The 14,915-nt window shown below is 44.5% G+C and overlaps 1 long non-coding RNA gene across 1 annotated transcript; it reads left to right on the top strand.

The window, feature by feature from the left end:
• The first annotated feature begins 6,333 nt into the window (after positions 1-6,333).
• On the top strand, positions 6,334-9,820 carry LOC111939289 (uncharacterized). The gene is made up of 3 exons (XR_002869218.2): positions 6,334-6,436; positions 6,550-6,630; positions 7,394-9,820. It is a non-coding gene; the product is annotated as an uncharacterized LOC111939289 (long non-coding RNA).
• The last annotated feature ends 5,095 nt before the right edge of the window (positions 9,821-14,915 follow it).

The following is a 14,915-nucleotide window of genomic DNA, read 5'->3' as shown; positions in this document are numbered from 1 at the left end:
TGGAAGTTTCACATGAGCTGTTCCTTCAGTAAAACAAAAGGCTATGAAACTTCTAAATGTTCAGAGTTTATTGCAGTGCTGTGCAAGACTGGTCTTCATTCTGGGAGGGGCTGGAGAGAACTAAGCTGCTCCTGCTCAGCCTTTTTGCCAGCTGCTCATGTCTCAATGGTCAGTGCTTGTCACTGTGGGCCAATCTCAGTAATTAATTTCTTGCCTAAGCCTTCCTTGGGATACTAAATATTTCCATAGAAGTTCTTGCTCTCTGTATGCTAACCTACAGATTCTGAAAGTATGTCAACATATTAGAGGGAAAGTTGAAATTGTTTCAAGTGCTAAGGACATTTGCAGTAAAGGAAATACATGCTGTGGTGCACAGGAGTGAGGGGTGGTCTCCTGTCATTTGCCGACATGGATTTTTGATGACAGAAAAGGAGAGACAGCACTTTAAAGAATTCACCACAGGAGATGTAGTTGATAAAGATAGCAAAGATATATTAGGTTCAGGAGAGGCTCCTCCAAAGGGGGATAATGGGATTAAGCTGCCATGCAGCAGCTGCTGACCCATTCCTGTTGCAGTCAGGAAGAGGTGCTGGTGCTTTGGTCCTGTCTGGGATGGGGCTGGACGGGAGGCTGGACTTTGCCACACCAGTTGGCTCAAGATGCAGCTCACCCCATGTACTCATGGCACTTTGCTGCTGCCCTGTTGGGTTTTTTGTGGGAAGAGAAAGCTGCTGGCTCTCACCAGAGCTCCGACCAGCACCTACATCAAGTGGGCTTCTGGGGAATTAAAGCTCTGAGTTCAACAGTGCACATCAAACGAAGATCACTCCCGTAGGCTGGCCAGATAGGTCTACAGCTGTTTTGGCTGGAGGATAGTTCAAGAGGAGGTGCAAAAAGAGAGGTGTTTCTCGGTGGCTTTTCCCAAAGGGTCCTCTCCAGAGCATGCTCTGTCATATTCCATAGAGGAATGTTTTCAAGATCAGGCCTCACAGGGTCCATGGCTTATGAGCCATGCATGAGCTGACAAACATGTGCTTGCCACCCTTGAGTCCCTGCAGACATCCTAACTCCAGACACTCAAGAGAGAGAAGGTGCAGAGGGCACCAAGAAGAGCAGCAGCTCTGCAGTACCACCATCAATGCCAGGGACTTAGGAGGATGCCAGCACCTAAATTTCTTTGGTATTTATTCAAATATCACCCCAAGCTGGTGCAAGATGGTTTTGTAACATTTTTCTGTCTCACATATAATTGCAGACTAATGGCCTTGTTAAAATACTTGGGCTTATGATCTGATTTTCTCCTAAGCAGCTGTTTATACATTTTATTAATGGCTACTAATTAAGTCGCTTGAATGAAGTCCTTTGGAGACTGTCCAAAGACATAAACCCAAATAAGCCTGGGCACTGTGATGAAACAGAGTCACTAAAATACCTTCCAAAAAGCCATGTAAACAGATTGAGAATGGACCAAAGAAAGGTCTGATTAAAAGGAGTGTGTGGGAAAATATATGGATTCAGGTAGGTGTCATCTAAAACCCAGGGGAAGCATGGAGAGGAAACAGGATTTAAATGCCTTCAAGTTCCTTTCGTGCATGAGATCTTAAACTCAGCAGCCTGTATTTATGGTCAGCTCAGGTTGCTAATGCAGTTCTGAGCCAAGGGGCACTTGGAGACCTCAGCCCTGAGCTGTCACACCACAGCTTGTGAAGGCCATGGAGCGTCCTGGAAGCCAAAAGCAGCTCTGAAGTCAAGCTATTGACCTCAGTGTGCTGGATTATAAATCCCCTTGGAGCAAGACTGTCTGGCTTTAAAAGGAACTTGTGCAGGCAAGAGATAAAAAAATTAAGAGCAGGAAAATTAAGAGCATGTGAAGTTTTGGTGCTCTGTTAAGCCTGGGGAAGGAGGTGGTGGAAGGTGAGAGCAGCACAAGCTGCATTTGCTGTCAGGACCAAAGGAGCCCTTGTCAATGCTTTGCTGAAGCTCCTGTCCTGGAGCTTGTTTGGCAGCATGAGGGGGTGAATGCATCAGAGATGTAGACTGAGAACTGGAGTGAAGAAAAAATATAATTTGACTGATGCTGGAGAACTCCCAGCTGGCAAGCCCATCCTCCAAGGTGGTGGTCACTCTCTGAAAGTTTGGTAAAGCTGCCCTTGGGCAGCCTGGAGCAAGCCTTTCCAGGCTTCAATGCACAGGCCTTGAGCAGGGCTGCCACAAGTGTTTGGGGCTCAGCTGTGAGACTGATTTAGCAGAGACGAGCTAACAGATTTCTTCTGTAAAGCTTTGAGGGAATTTCAAGACCCAAGAAAACACAAGAAGCTGCAAACTTTAGAGGTACCTTGCCAGCTTGCTTAAGGCCAGGACTTAGGCAAAGGCAAAGAAACTGCTGCCCAAATCCCTGGGGCAGACTGAACTCCTATGGGCTGCAGAGCTGCTCTCTGCTGGGAGCTGGGGTGGGCACAGAGGTGCCACAAAACCCAGAGCTTTGTGACATGGGGTGGCAGGTCATGAATTTCAGAGCATGAGGATCTGTTGGCCTGGGAGTCTTTCTTCCCCTCATCATCATTAAAGCCAGGAGCTTGCAGAGTCTTCTCCACGCTTCCTTCCCCAGCAAAACATCAGAGTGGTCTCCTTATGGCTTATTTCCACCACAGGGGATACAGGAGGGTTTGTCTCCCTCCCTGGAACTGCTAAACTGGGGACTAGAAATGCATTTGCAGACAGATGCAGCTGACTGCAGGTCGGTGGCATGCTTGTTTATGCTTATTTCAGAGAATAGCTTTTAAAATAATTTCCTAAATTCTCTCTGTGATAGCCATGTCTGCTGGAGTGGGAGTTGTGAGAGCTATTGCTTGTTGCTTTCATGGCTTGGTGGCAGTGGCCTGGCTGCTCCTGCCAAGGGGGCTGTGCTGGTGTGTACTGACCAGCACCTCTATGCTGGTCCAGGGAGGGTGCTGGGTTATGATGGCTTTCCTGGGGTTCAGACAGGGAATGAGAAATCCTGGGGTTTGTCTGAAATGCTACCATTCATCTGCAGTGGGGGAAAGTCGCTTTTGTCACTCAGTCCATCCCTTAATGCTACAAGCCCTCAAAATTATGCAAGAAAAAAAAAAAAAGGAGGGTTGTGCTGTTGTCTGGGGAAGTTTGGCTCCTGTTGTTTGATTATTTGTTTGTTTTCTTTCTTTCCTTTGATTGCTTTGTTTTTAGGCTTTTCCAGACAGCTGGCTCTGCCTCATTCATCAGGCTAATTGATGATGGACAATGTGGCTATATGGAAAATAGAATTTGTCTGAATAGCAGGATTCTTCTTTGCTTGCTTATTTTAATGAGACAAGATGAGAGAGATGGGACTGTGGTCAGCAATACTGCCAGTGCTGTTATCATGCATTTCTTGTGGCTTGGGCAGAAAAGCCTGGCGTGAAATCCCTGTGAAACAGCCAGGGAATTTAAAACTGGGGAAAGGCTCAGCCATGCTTTGGAGGGAGGTTCATCAGTGGTGTGCTACAAGGACAGTCCCTGGGTGAAAGAAATGCTAAAATGTTGTTGCCTGCAGTTTTCTAATGGCACAAGTGGCCATGTGAGCTGAATACTTTTCTGCACCCATGTTTGAATTTAAAGCCCATAGTGGGCTGGATGTGGGGTGGATGTGAGTGAGGAGCCCCTTCTCTGATGGTTTGTAAGGCACAGAGAGCTTTTTTGGTACAGCTCAGTTTCTACAGATACTTTTAATTCCTTGCATTAATGATATTTATGTCCTCCTTCCCTCCCTTCTTATATAATGACTTGGTCTGCAGGATACCTTGCACAGTGTTTGTATGAGAGTCACAGAGCTGTCACTGATGAGGATAATGATCATTATGAAAGCAAGCACCTATGCCAAGCATAGTCAACCCCACTTCACCAGGGCCACAGGGAATATGTCTGATCCTCAAAAAGATGTGCAATGGGAGCACTGCTGGCAGTATTTGGTCTCTCTCCATACAGTTGTGTAATGGCATCCTCCTGTGTTTCCCGAAGGGAATCACGTATTTTGTTCCTTTGGTGAAATGATATCTCATCCTCCTACTGTGCTTCAGCCTGGGGTTTCAGATCACAGAGTCACCAGTGAACTGGTCAGCCAAGGAAAATGGCAGGAAAGCAATGACAAACAAAGCAAATCAGCTACATCCCTCTTTCAAAAGGGGATGGAGCTCAGCTCTGGGGAGCTGTGTAGATGTTTTGCCTCCTTTGAAACAGAGCTATGGTAGAGTCACAGAATTGTCCCCATGGACCTGACCCTGCTGCACTTCATAAATCTGTGTGGGCTCCAGAAATCAGAGTTACTGTTTGCAACTGTTCTGCATCCCATGGGTATCCGGTGGGAACATTAGGACTGCAGCCCTTCTGAAAAAAACAAGCTATTTTTAACAAAATTTGACTGTAACTTAATTTATTTTTCTTAGCAGCACTTACAAAAAGTTGCAGGTTTGATAAAAATTACTTGAACTTTTCACATTTTCCTATGGGTATTATTCATCCTTGTTTTGGCACAAGGAGGCATTTCTAGTTCTGTGAGAATGTTGGCCCAAAAAACCTTTGAGTTTCTCGTTCTTTTTTAAAAAAAATTATGTTCCGTTTTCCATACTCTGAGATATGCAAGTGTGAAGCTTTAAATATGCATTCCTGAAAATCCTAATCTGGGAGTGGTGCTGTAGCCTGAGCACTGAGCCACAAATCTCCCAGGTATGGATCTTGCATTTCTTTCTCAATGTTGTAAACAATTGTACATTAACAGGATTAATCTTTTTCCTGCATGGGCAATTTAGCTATTGACTCAATTTAGCTATAATAGAATATATATATTCTATTATAGTGAAGGGTCTTTAGGAATAAAAACCCAACATTAGCAACTTAAGACCGATCTTGACAGAGCTCAGCCCTCTGTGCCAGCTGGCAGTGCAGCTTCACCTCCCTGCTGGTGGGCTGGGAAAGGCTCTTGGCTGCTACTCTGGAGGGGGTTCTTTGTCATGGCCCCTGCTTTATCACATGGCTGGGTGTACAGCCCTTGCATTTCAACTTGCTGAGCCATCCATCCCTCCTGTTGTGTCTCTGGCCATACATCAACATGTAGCAGCCTGCTCGTGGCTTGTGCTGTCAAGCTGAGGTTTCAAGAATGGAGGCTACCACTGCACATGACATCCACTGCCCAGTTCCATGGCTGCAAGGAGCCTGAGGCTTGGGGGAAAAGTCTGCAAGGAGCACTCGTGGGACCGTGTTTAGCTTGGGAAAGCAATCCTGTGCTTCCTTTGACAATCTTGCAGTCTGGAGAGGGAGTACATGCACTGCTGGTAGATTCAGGCTGCTGTTTCATTCCAGCAGGTAAGGGAGAGCTCTGGCCATGGCCCAGCCCATCTGTGATTATTATAATCATGAAATAACTCAAGAATATAGGCCTCACTAATACTTACCACCTGACTGAGTGAGTGAAGTGCACAGTGAGGTGAGGAGACCACGCAGTCACACGGCTCTTACCGTGCTGGGGGAAAACTGGTGCACACCCAGCACCCCAAGCTGGGCCAGGGAACCAGCCCAGACCCTGGCTGAACACACCCAGGTCATGGCTGCTGTCCCTGGGGTGGCACCTTGCCATCCCAGCTCTTGGCAAGCAGCTGAAGCATAGCCCTGCCAACAGGCTCCTGGTTGAGCATTTCAAACTAAAACAAATGTCTCATGGACAGAGGTTTCTGACCTTAGAAGCTCTGAAAAAGGGTATTGAACCAACCTATTGTTTTGTTTCTGTGTTCAACTGCATCTTCAGATACAATCTTGAGGTCCAAGTCCCCAAGAGGGCTGAGCTGAGGCTAGGACTCAGGATCCCCTGGGGAAACCTCTCTGTGATGGTAGAAATGTATGTCTGCATGTGCACGCCCAAAAGTGTCCATGTGAGATGTCCTACATCCTTCCAAGTGTTTACTGAGGACACAGGCTCCCCAGAAGCCTATTTCTAGGCTCTATTTTCCCAGTTTTCCCACTCCCAGCTACTACAGGTGTGATTCTGAGGAGAAGCTCATGCCAAGATTCTCATTTTAGGCTTATCTTGTGTGTCTAAGTGTGCTGGAATACCACACAGCTGCATTGACCCTGTCCCACAGAGAAGCCACAGGGGAGAAACCTCTCCCCCACAGACCAAATGTGAGGGTACAGTCTGGGAGATTTTATTTCTTCCTTGAGTGGTGACAGGTTTCCTGTAGGAGCTTCTCCCTCATCCACTATGACATAGTGGTGTCACCACTAAGGAGCACTCCAGCCAATGGGGTTGGTATAGGGACACATCCCACATCACCTCTGTTCCATTTCCTCCTTGCTCCTCCACTGAGTTCCCATCCCAAACCTCCTCCTAAGACAGCAAGACCCTTGGTGTGGTCATACCAGCCCATCTCCCAAACTCACTGAAACTCTGGTCAGTAGTGGGAACACTGCAACAAAAATGGACTGGTTTGGTGAAAAGGGTGGAAGGTGAGGCTGAGAGAGGACAGTGTGTGAATGTGAGATCAACCCTGTTGTTCTTGGCAGAGTTGTACCTGAACCTCTCTGGCTCCTCCCAGGTCTGTCACAAATGAAGGTGACAGCAAGGTCTCTCAGCTAAGAGCTCAGGTAGGACCAAGCCCGGGTTCTTGATGTCTCAGCCCCCCCAGGCTGGCCACTGCCAGGGACACACAGGGGACATGCCTGGGAAGGCCGTGGCTTGTGGCCCAGCAAACCTCAGCACCCAGAGCCGACTTCTGCGCATTTGTCCTCGTGACTCAGAGGGAGGTCTGAGACGTTAGACGTGTGACAACTTGGCATTTCTGCTAGAGGGGAGACAAACAGCATTTTAGTTCCATGCTGAAACTTCCCTTGTAGCTGTTCATGGAGCAGTTTATCCAACATGGCTTCTCCCATCAGGGAAGGTCCTTTCCCTTCTAACACTCCTGGGTCAGAGGGCTGCTGGGATAGCTGCCCTTCATCCATTATGGAAAATTAAGAGAATCATAGTTTTGCATGCTCTGCATGCAACAGGAAACAAAAGGCCAAATTTGGTCCTAATTTTCACAGGGAGAAAGAGCTAAGAGAGGGTACTGTGGTCTCCTTTCAGGGGTCCCACTCTGCTCCAAGCACAAAGCTGATTATCCTAAAGTAAACCTAACTGTTTGTAGTATATGACCTGGAAACAAAATTAGGGGCTTTTCTGGACCCACCATGGTTTTGATTAAGTGGGAGCAGTGTTTGGGAAGTGAGCAGGTGCTCAGCTGCATTTTCAGCTCTGCTTTGTGCAACAGTACTAATTCTCAGCCTCAGCAGCCCGAGCTTGGCAGTGTCTGTGCCCTGGTTTTCACATCACACATCACTTTTGCTGTAACTTTTTTTAAATTCACAGGTTGCAATGATAGAGGAAAGAAAAATATTGAAACTGGAAGACTGAGGACTAGTCATTGTTGAGAAGTGGAAATCCAGGACATGTGAGACCCCTGAAAGTGATCCCACTGCCCCCAAGGAGCACTTAGCACTTTCAGGGCCTGAACTGACCAGCTGAATACATTTCTGGTATTGAGGGGGCTGGCAAGAGCTGGCAAGTGCAATGTCCTGCTTTAACAGACTTGATGCAGGGTTGCTCAAAATCAGAAGAATGGGAATTCTCTAATTTTATCTCTGAGCAGTATCTCGGATGCTAGTACCCCAGACTGTCAGGTATGTGGGCCCAACATTAACTCCTGCTGATGTTCAGCCCTGACAATGATCCCAACACAGCAGTGTTTGTGGCTGACACTGCAGACAGGTGCCAGCAGGACTCCTGTCATGCCCCATCAGAGCTAAGAGAGGTCCACAGGACACTGGCCATCCACCTTCCATGTTCTCCACAGACAAAGAAACACACAAAGACACCTGCCACGTTCTTTTGTCTTTTTTTTTTTTAATTATTCCTTCATATTCAAACTTCACAAACAGTGTGAACTTGTACAATACCTCAGAAAGTGAAACTTACAAAAAAAGTGCTGGTAACATTAAAAAAAAAAACAAAAAAAAAAAACAAACATCATTCTTAGCAACATCAATTACTCTTCCACACAAAACAGAAACCTTGTAAAATTTATTTCCGTATTTTTTTAAGGCGTAATACTTCCGTATAAAGTATATGCAAGAGATAAAACTTCACAGTATTCCAAAATGTCACAATAATAATAATAATAATATAGTATAATGAAGCGCTACAGTTAATTTTCTTTTTTTATTTTTTTTTTTTCCTGTTTTAAATAACAAATACAAGTCACAGGTAAATATACGTGAGAAAAATACGAGGCTAATATTAAATGGCAGGTAAGGATACTCTCACTGTAAGAAAAAACTGGCAGGATGTGTGTATTTATTCTATATTTTAAAGCACTTGATAGAAAAGGCGTATGCAAGGTATTTTTTTTTTTTTTAAGAATTTTCTATTTGCTTGTTTTTGATAACTGACATACCATTTACAGAGTATAATGAGAGAAAAAAAAGGAACTTAACCCCTCAAAACTTTCGACCTGCTCTTCACATCATCACAAACCGTGTTTCTGGAGAGATGCCTGTACAGCTGTGGGGTGTGTGTGTGCGCACAGCGGTGCGTGCAGGGCTGTGCGGGTGGGCGGCTGTCTCATCACACGGGCAGAGATCCATGTCCTGCGCGGGGACCTCTGCCAGCTGAGGCCAAATCCTCCAGCCTCCACCTTGGCAGGACAATGCCCGTGGTCATCGCCACTGGCTGCCCGCACAAAGACTTTAGGATTTAGGCCTGGGTGCGGTTTCCCATTCACTCGGCATCTATGGACTGCTGGGAATTCCTTTGGCCCCAAGAAGAAAATGTCCAATTTTTACTTTTTACATCCGCACACGAGAGCGTGCGCTCTCCCCTCCACCGTTTAGCTCCCATCCACGCCACAGAGCAAAGACCAACTGGGGAACCCCCATCTGGGTCCCAGCCAGCACCACGAGGAATGGGAATGTGGATGGATGTGCCTGTGCAGCGTTCTCCGCATGGCCCTGCCCGTGCTCACAGCAGCCACTCGGCCCAAGGGGAACAAAAAGACAGCAGATAGCATTAACACATCAGTAAGGTGCTCAAAGAAAAAAAGGCAGCTCCCACTCCTGGAATGGGAAGCCACATAAGGTGCTTCAAAAAGTATTTTTTTCTTTTTTTTTTTTCTTTCTTTTTTTTTTTTTTTTTTTTCAGTTTCAGACATTTTAAAAAAAGGACTGATTGAGTATGTGGTACGTGAGAGCAAGGCCGAGAGTTTTGAGATTTCTGACATCCTCCATAAATAAGCGCTTCCTCAGGGCAGGATGCATTTTTGTTTGCTTGCTTTGTTGTTTTTTGTTTGTTATCTTTGTGGTAATTAGTTTAGATGCAATTTTATTTTCGTATAAACCAAAAAAAGTAACAAACCAACCCAATATGTAAATTAGGGTTTAAAATCTAACTGTGTTATTGGGCTGAGTTTTTGTTTTTCTTTCTTTTTTTTTGCCCATTCATTCATTTAGCACCGTTCCTTTTTATTCCGGTTACAACCCAATTCCTTCTGTAATTATTGAATGTACAGAAAGGACCAAGTAGTTGTTTTTATGTTTTGTGATCTGTTTCAAGAGCCCAACCGTAATTCCTCTGCTGCTGCTGTGTTTGTGTAGCATCTGGTTTCATGAGCTTAAGGAGAAAGGTTAGTCTGCTGATATTTAAGGTTGACATGTGTGTTTGTATGCATACACATTGTTCTATACATACACACTGCATGGAGTACATTGGAACTGGAGATAAAGTCAACTGGGTTCAAACACATATGCACTGTCTTCCCCTATGTATTTGAAACAGTCTGGAGCTTTGATTTGATTTCTTGTTTTTTAAAGTGCATTTAAAGCAAAATAACTGGCATTCACATACCCCATGGAAAACATGATTGCAGTGGAAAGCATGACCATGCTAAACTCCTTGGACTTGACAATGCCAAAAGCAAATGGGGCAGTGACAGGCCTCGGTGTAGGCAGCTATTCTTGGGCAGCACCATTGGCAAGGAGGGAAGGCAGGAGGTGGTGGAAGGGAAATTGCTTTAGAGGTTGAATATTTGAACTGTTTCCAATTCTGACACAGCTGTTTCATTCCCAATACAGCTTTCTTTATGATGATTAATGACCTCTGTCTTATGGATGTACCCATCTGACTCTCCCTAGTTCTGTCTTTTATCGTGTGTGTGTGTGTCCCAAGTGCCAGCATCAATTAGGTATAAGGCACTGTTAAAATTACAGTTTTACAAAAGATGCAAAATAATCCAACCCTAACAATCCCAACTGCCCACACTGGTCTCCTCCCCCTCCTTCCCTTTTCCGGGGGCAGATATTGCATGTGATGTCTATTCTTATGTTCTCTAAATGTGTCAAAAGTAGGCTTTGGACAAATGTTTTAAGTCCATCAGCACCAAAGATGGGTAGGAATGCACCCTTTCTCTTGTATGCATGTGCACACATGCAGACTTGTTAACTGGGAGAGGTGGAATAATGGCACCATTCCCATGCTGCTCCTCTCTGGCTTTAGAGCCAAGCTGAAAAAATAAACTTCAAATACCCCATCCACAATGTTTACATTTACTGGATCATTTATGGAAGCAATTGAGGGGTTTTTCATTCCACCACCCAGGTGCTACAGGTTTTACAGGTGAATTTCTGGAAGGGCAAGCTCCAGGAAAGCCTGCATGGAGCTTCCTGCTCTGCAGGGAAAGAGCACAGGTGGGTGCCCACCCTTGGCTTTGCCTGCTGGACAGACAGACATGGCTCGGGCTGCTTTGCACTGATTCTTACAATCAGAAAAGCTTCTCCAGCAAATTTGGCTCCTCAGGGACACTGACTGTGCAGTGGGCAAGTGTGCAGAGAAGCTGTGTGGCAGTTGGGTCCCTGTCTTTGCCCATGGGCAGCTGTGGATTGCGAGCTGCTTTTCCATTGTGCCAACGTGTTTGTTTCTCTCCATGGTTCTGATGTGGGAACAAGCGATGTTCCAGTAACTGGGTGGGGTTTATTTGCCCTAACAACGCTGCAGTCAGCCCATCATAATGTGCATTGGCAGCTAGTATATCCTTCTGTTGCTAAAATGTCCATGAACTACCTTCCCTGTGCCAGGATCCCACTGGCTCTTCTCACCTTTCACCAAAGGCTAGGGCTGCCTCATTAAGTAGAGTATAGTTGAAAATGAGAAAAGCAAGCAGACAGTAAGGGTAATAGCAAAGAAAACATGAGACCAGACAGTCCAGCATTTAAGTTCTAGGCTAGTAACTTTAGCCACCATCATCAAAATGGACTGAGATTAAAGGAGTCTAAACTGCTATGGACCGGGTTTTTGTAAGTGACACAAACCTTGGGAGGGAAATGAGTTGCCTTTTTTTTCTTTTAGTGGTTTAAGTCATCTTGATAAGGCCACAAACTGCATTTGTCTTGTCAATGTGACTGCTTGAAAACGGCATGAATTGAAATTGAGTGAGTGCTTCACAAAGCTAGGATTGAAATGGGAGAGAAGAGCCACCACATGCTCACTACGGCTGCACTGTAGGACAGAGGAGCGTCTGAGGAGGTGGTGGTGGAGGGTGTCTCCTTGGGAAGACCTGCTACGTGTGGAAAGGGAAAGGAGCTCATAGTATCTCCCAGCTCCCCTTCCTCTCACCACCACCTTACTGTTTTGCTGGATACCTATAGACAAGTAGCACTTCTAAAGAGCCTCCTCCTCCTGTTGTCTCTCACATGTGTAAGTTGGGGAAGGGGAGGAGGCTGGTATAATTACAAAAGGGGAAAAAGAAGGCACATGATTTTACTCAGTCCTGACTGAACCCACATTTTGAAAGCAAGGGCAGTTTAGGTGGAGGGCAAAAAAGTGCTCAGTGGAGCGGGTGCTCACTGAGAAGAAATCTCAGGGCAAAGGAAGCGGGACAATAAAAAGGAAAGGCAGGAGAAATGAAGGCCACATTCAGCTTTCTGTCTGCTTGACAGTCTCAAGATTTGGCTGCATTATTGTCCAGGAAGGAAAAGAGTCTGGTTGATCTCAAATGTAGCCCAGTTACATATCTCCAGTTTCTGTTATGGCTGTTGGTGTCTTCCTCTTTCTCTTTTCTCCAGTCCCATGAATACTTGGAGCACTGCTTTAGTTTTTTAAGCCTGTTCTTCAAACACTGAGAACATGGCATACCTCTTTGGTCACCCTCAGCCTCTACTCCTCCTCAAATCCAGACCAGTGATCAAAATGAGTAGTGCTCCCCACTGGTCACTCCCACTGCTGGGGTGCCCAAGAAGGTTTGACCAGTGATGGAAAATGCAAACCAACCTCATGGTTTCAGTGGGGTTGGTGAGTTTTTCACAAAAGCCTCTGGCAGGATGAGGGCACTAAACTAAGGGAGTTGTTGACTGAGAAACAGATGTCATTTACAGAGGTCATTATGAGCATCATGTCTCTCAGTCACTTTCTCCTTGCACACTGCCACATCCAGGTACCATAAGTTTTCTGTCTCCTCCAGTGACTGCAAGCCTTTCTCATTCCTGTGATAGATGGGAGAAGGAGTAGAGCTGATGGTCCAGCTTTAGAATTCCAAAACACTGTTTCCTAATTTTCCCCCAAGTCTCTGAGTCAAAAAGGCATTCAGTTTCTCTCTCCCTCTCCTGCCATCCCCTCCAAATTTGCTCAGGAGATCATAAGGCAGAGTAATGAGAAGTAGGATCACCAACAGCTCTATGAAGACACAGGGTGGTAAAATGCTTCCCTACAAACTCACAGTCCAGTGTTTGTGACATTTCATAAATAACTTTTTTTTTTTTAAAAAAAAGAATAACACAAGAACAATCCCTTTACTTACTCATCTGAAACAAAATAAACAGCAGTGGCTACAAACTTCTTCTTGTAACAATTACAAAAAAACTCCCAACAATACAATTCCCCAACTTTTAACACGCGCCTTGAATGTTTTTTTTAATGTTAAACCTCAAAACTGCAGCATATCCTTAAGGGCAAACTTTTCAATTAGTTTTTTCTTTCTTTTCTTTTTTTTTTTAAATAATGTGTTCACCAAAAAGAAAAAAAAAATTCCACAAAACAGTCTTGTACCAAGAAAATGCATTCAAAAATAGAAAATACTACACAACAAAAATATGTACCCTTCCTTTCCAAAAGAGTCTTCACAAAAATGTAGAAAAATGCCAACCATTGTTTTTCCTTTCCTGAACACTTAACTTTCAATCTAGGGCACAATTATTTATTGACTTATAATGTCTGTTTTTGCATAAAATATGGAAGATAAAAACCAACTATCAGGACTGAAGTTACAAACAACACCTCATTATTCTCCCCACCCCACATTCCCTCCTTAGAAAACAAAACAGAGAAAGCCAAAGTTTCAACAACTGATTGAAAGTCGTCAGGTTAGGGAAACCCATCAGCTGATATGGGGATTCGAAGATGCTGGCATAACAGGAAAATCATCTGTCTTTTAAAATGTATGCTTTTTGCATTCATCTCAACAAGTCTCTGCCCTGCTGTTCTCAAATGACCAGGCACTATGGCATCAGGACACTGCTGGGCACAGAAAGATCTGGGAAAGAATTTGGGGTCAGGAGCCCAGGGACCGCACAAGGGTGTGTGCGTGCACGTGGCGTTTCACTTGCAAAGAACTCCTTCCATTTTGAAAGACAGAGAGGATGTTTCCATATGCCTTAAAAGTGCAAGGGCCATTTCTGGATCATAGTAGTTAAATATGCAAAAGTTTTAGTATGCTTAATAGTCAAGTCCATTTTTCTGGCAAAGACAAGCCAGAGACAGATCGCATCAGCTCACGGCTGGGAGTGGGTAACAGCTGAAAGCTGGTAGGCAAAAAGTGTCACACCAAGGTGCATCCAGAACTGATTTATTCAGTGGGAAAGTGTTTTGCCTACCTTGAACAATGTTCAAGGGATATTATGCGATTAACACAGCCAAAAGACCAACTGTTTTGACAGCAAAAAACTCTAGCAGTGGGGAGTTGGGTACTATGGGGAAGGCAGCTGTATCTTGCACGCATGTGGCTAAATCCATCCTCTGTGTACCTCCTTTGACTTCATTGCAATAACATCTGCTTGCACCAAGGATGAATTTGCCCCATGTGGTTCTGGATTTTATGCCTGTAGGCCATAGAAGGCCTGTAGAAGCCCAACCCTGCAGAATACTGTGCTAGAATACTCCAGATGGCAGAGCTAGAATCAAAAAGGCTTCTCTCTTCTTCTGTTTGAGATTGTTTTCTTTCTAGCATATCTTTTAAAGGATGCTTCCGTAACAAGAAGGAAGAGGGGAGCTTTTTCTTAGCCTTTCCCACTGCGTGGCTGTGTGTTTTCCTTTTTTCAAATGGCAAAATGTGTTTGTGTTTACTTCCAGTGCATTTTTTTTTTTCAAAAATTCAAAACAAAAAGGAAACATTACTTTTCCCATCCTTCAAAAGGAAACAAAACCAAAACAGACCGATAAAGTACAATACAATAAAAATCAGGCATTATAAAAGACAACATGATGTGCAACAGCAATACCAAAGAAACAAAAATAAAAAATATATATATATATATTAGGATACAGGTACGAATGAGCCAAGAAAGCTATCTAACCCCACTACTGGATGATTGGTAAGCATTGGTTAAGAAATACGTAAGGCTATTCTGAGATTTCTAACTTAACACAGTTAACCACTGCTTCTCTCACACCTTCACTTCCTAAATTTTTCACCTTTCACTCACTGGTCTTTTATGTCTTGAAACTGAATTTTTTTCCTTTTCATATTTTTTGGTCTACAGTAGAATTACATGTTAATAACAACAACAAAACAAAACTCAAGCTTGTTGTGAGAGTTAAGTTGGTGCCACATCCATGATGCAGAAGAAAGAAG

The sequence above is a fragment of the Cyanistes caeruleus genome, chromosome 3 (assembly GCF_971803275.1).
Source record: "Cyanistes caeruleus chromosome 3, bCyaCae1.hap1.1, whole genome shotgun sequence".
NCBI lineage: Eukaryota > Metazoa > Chordata > Aves > Passeriformes > Paridae > Cyanistes > Cyanistes caeruleus.
Note: the sequence above shows the minus strand (reverse complement) of the source record. Positions and strands in the feature narration are given on the sequence as shown.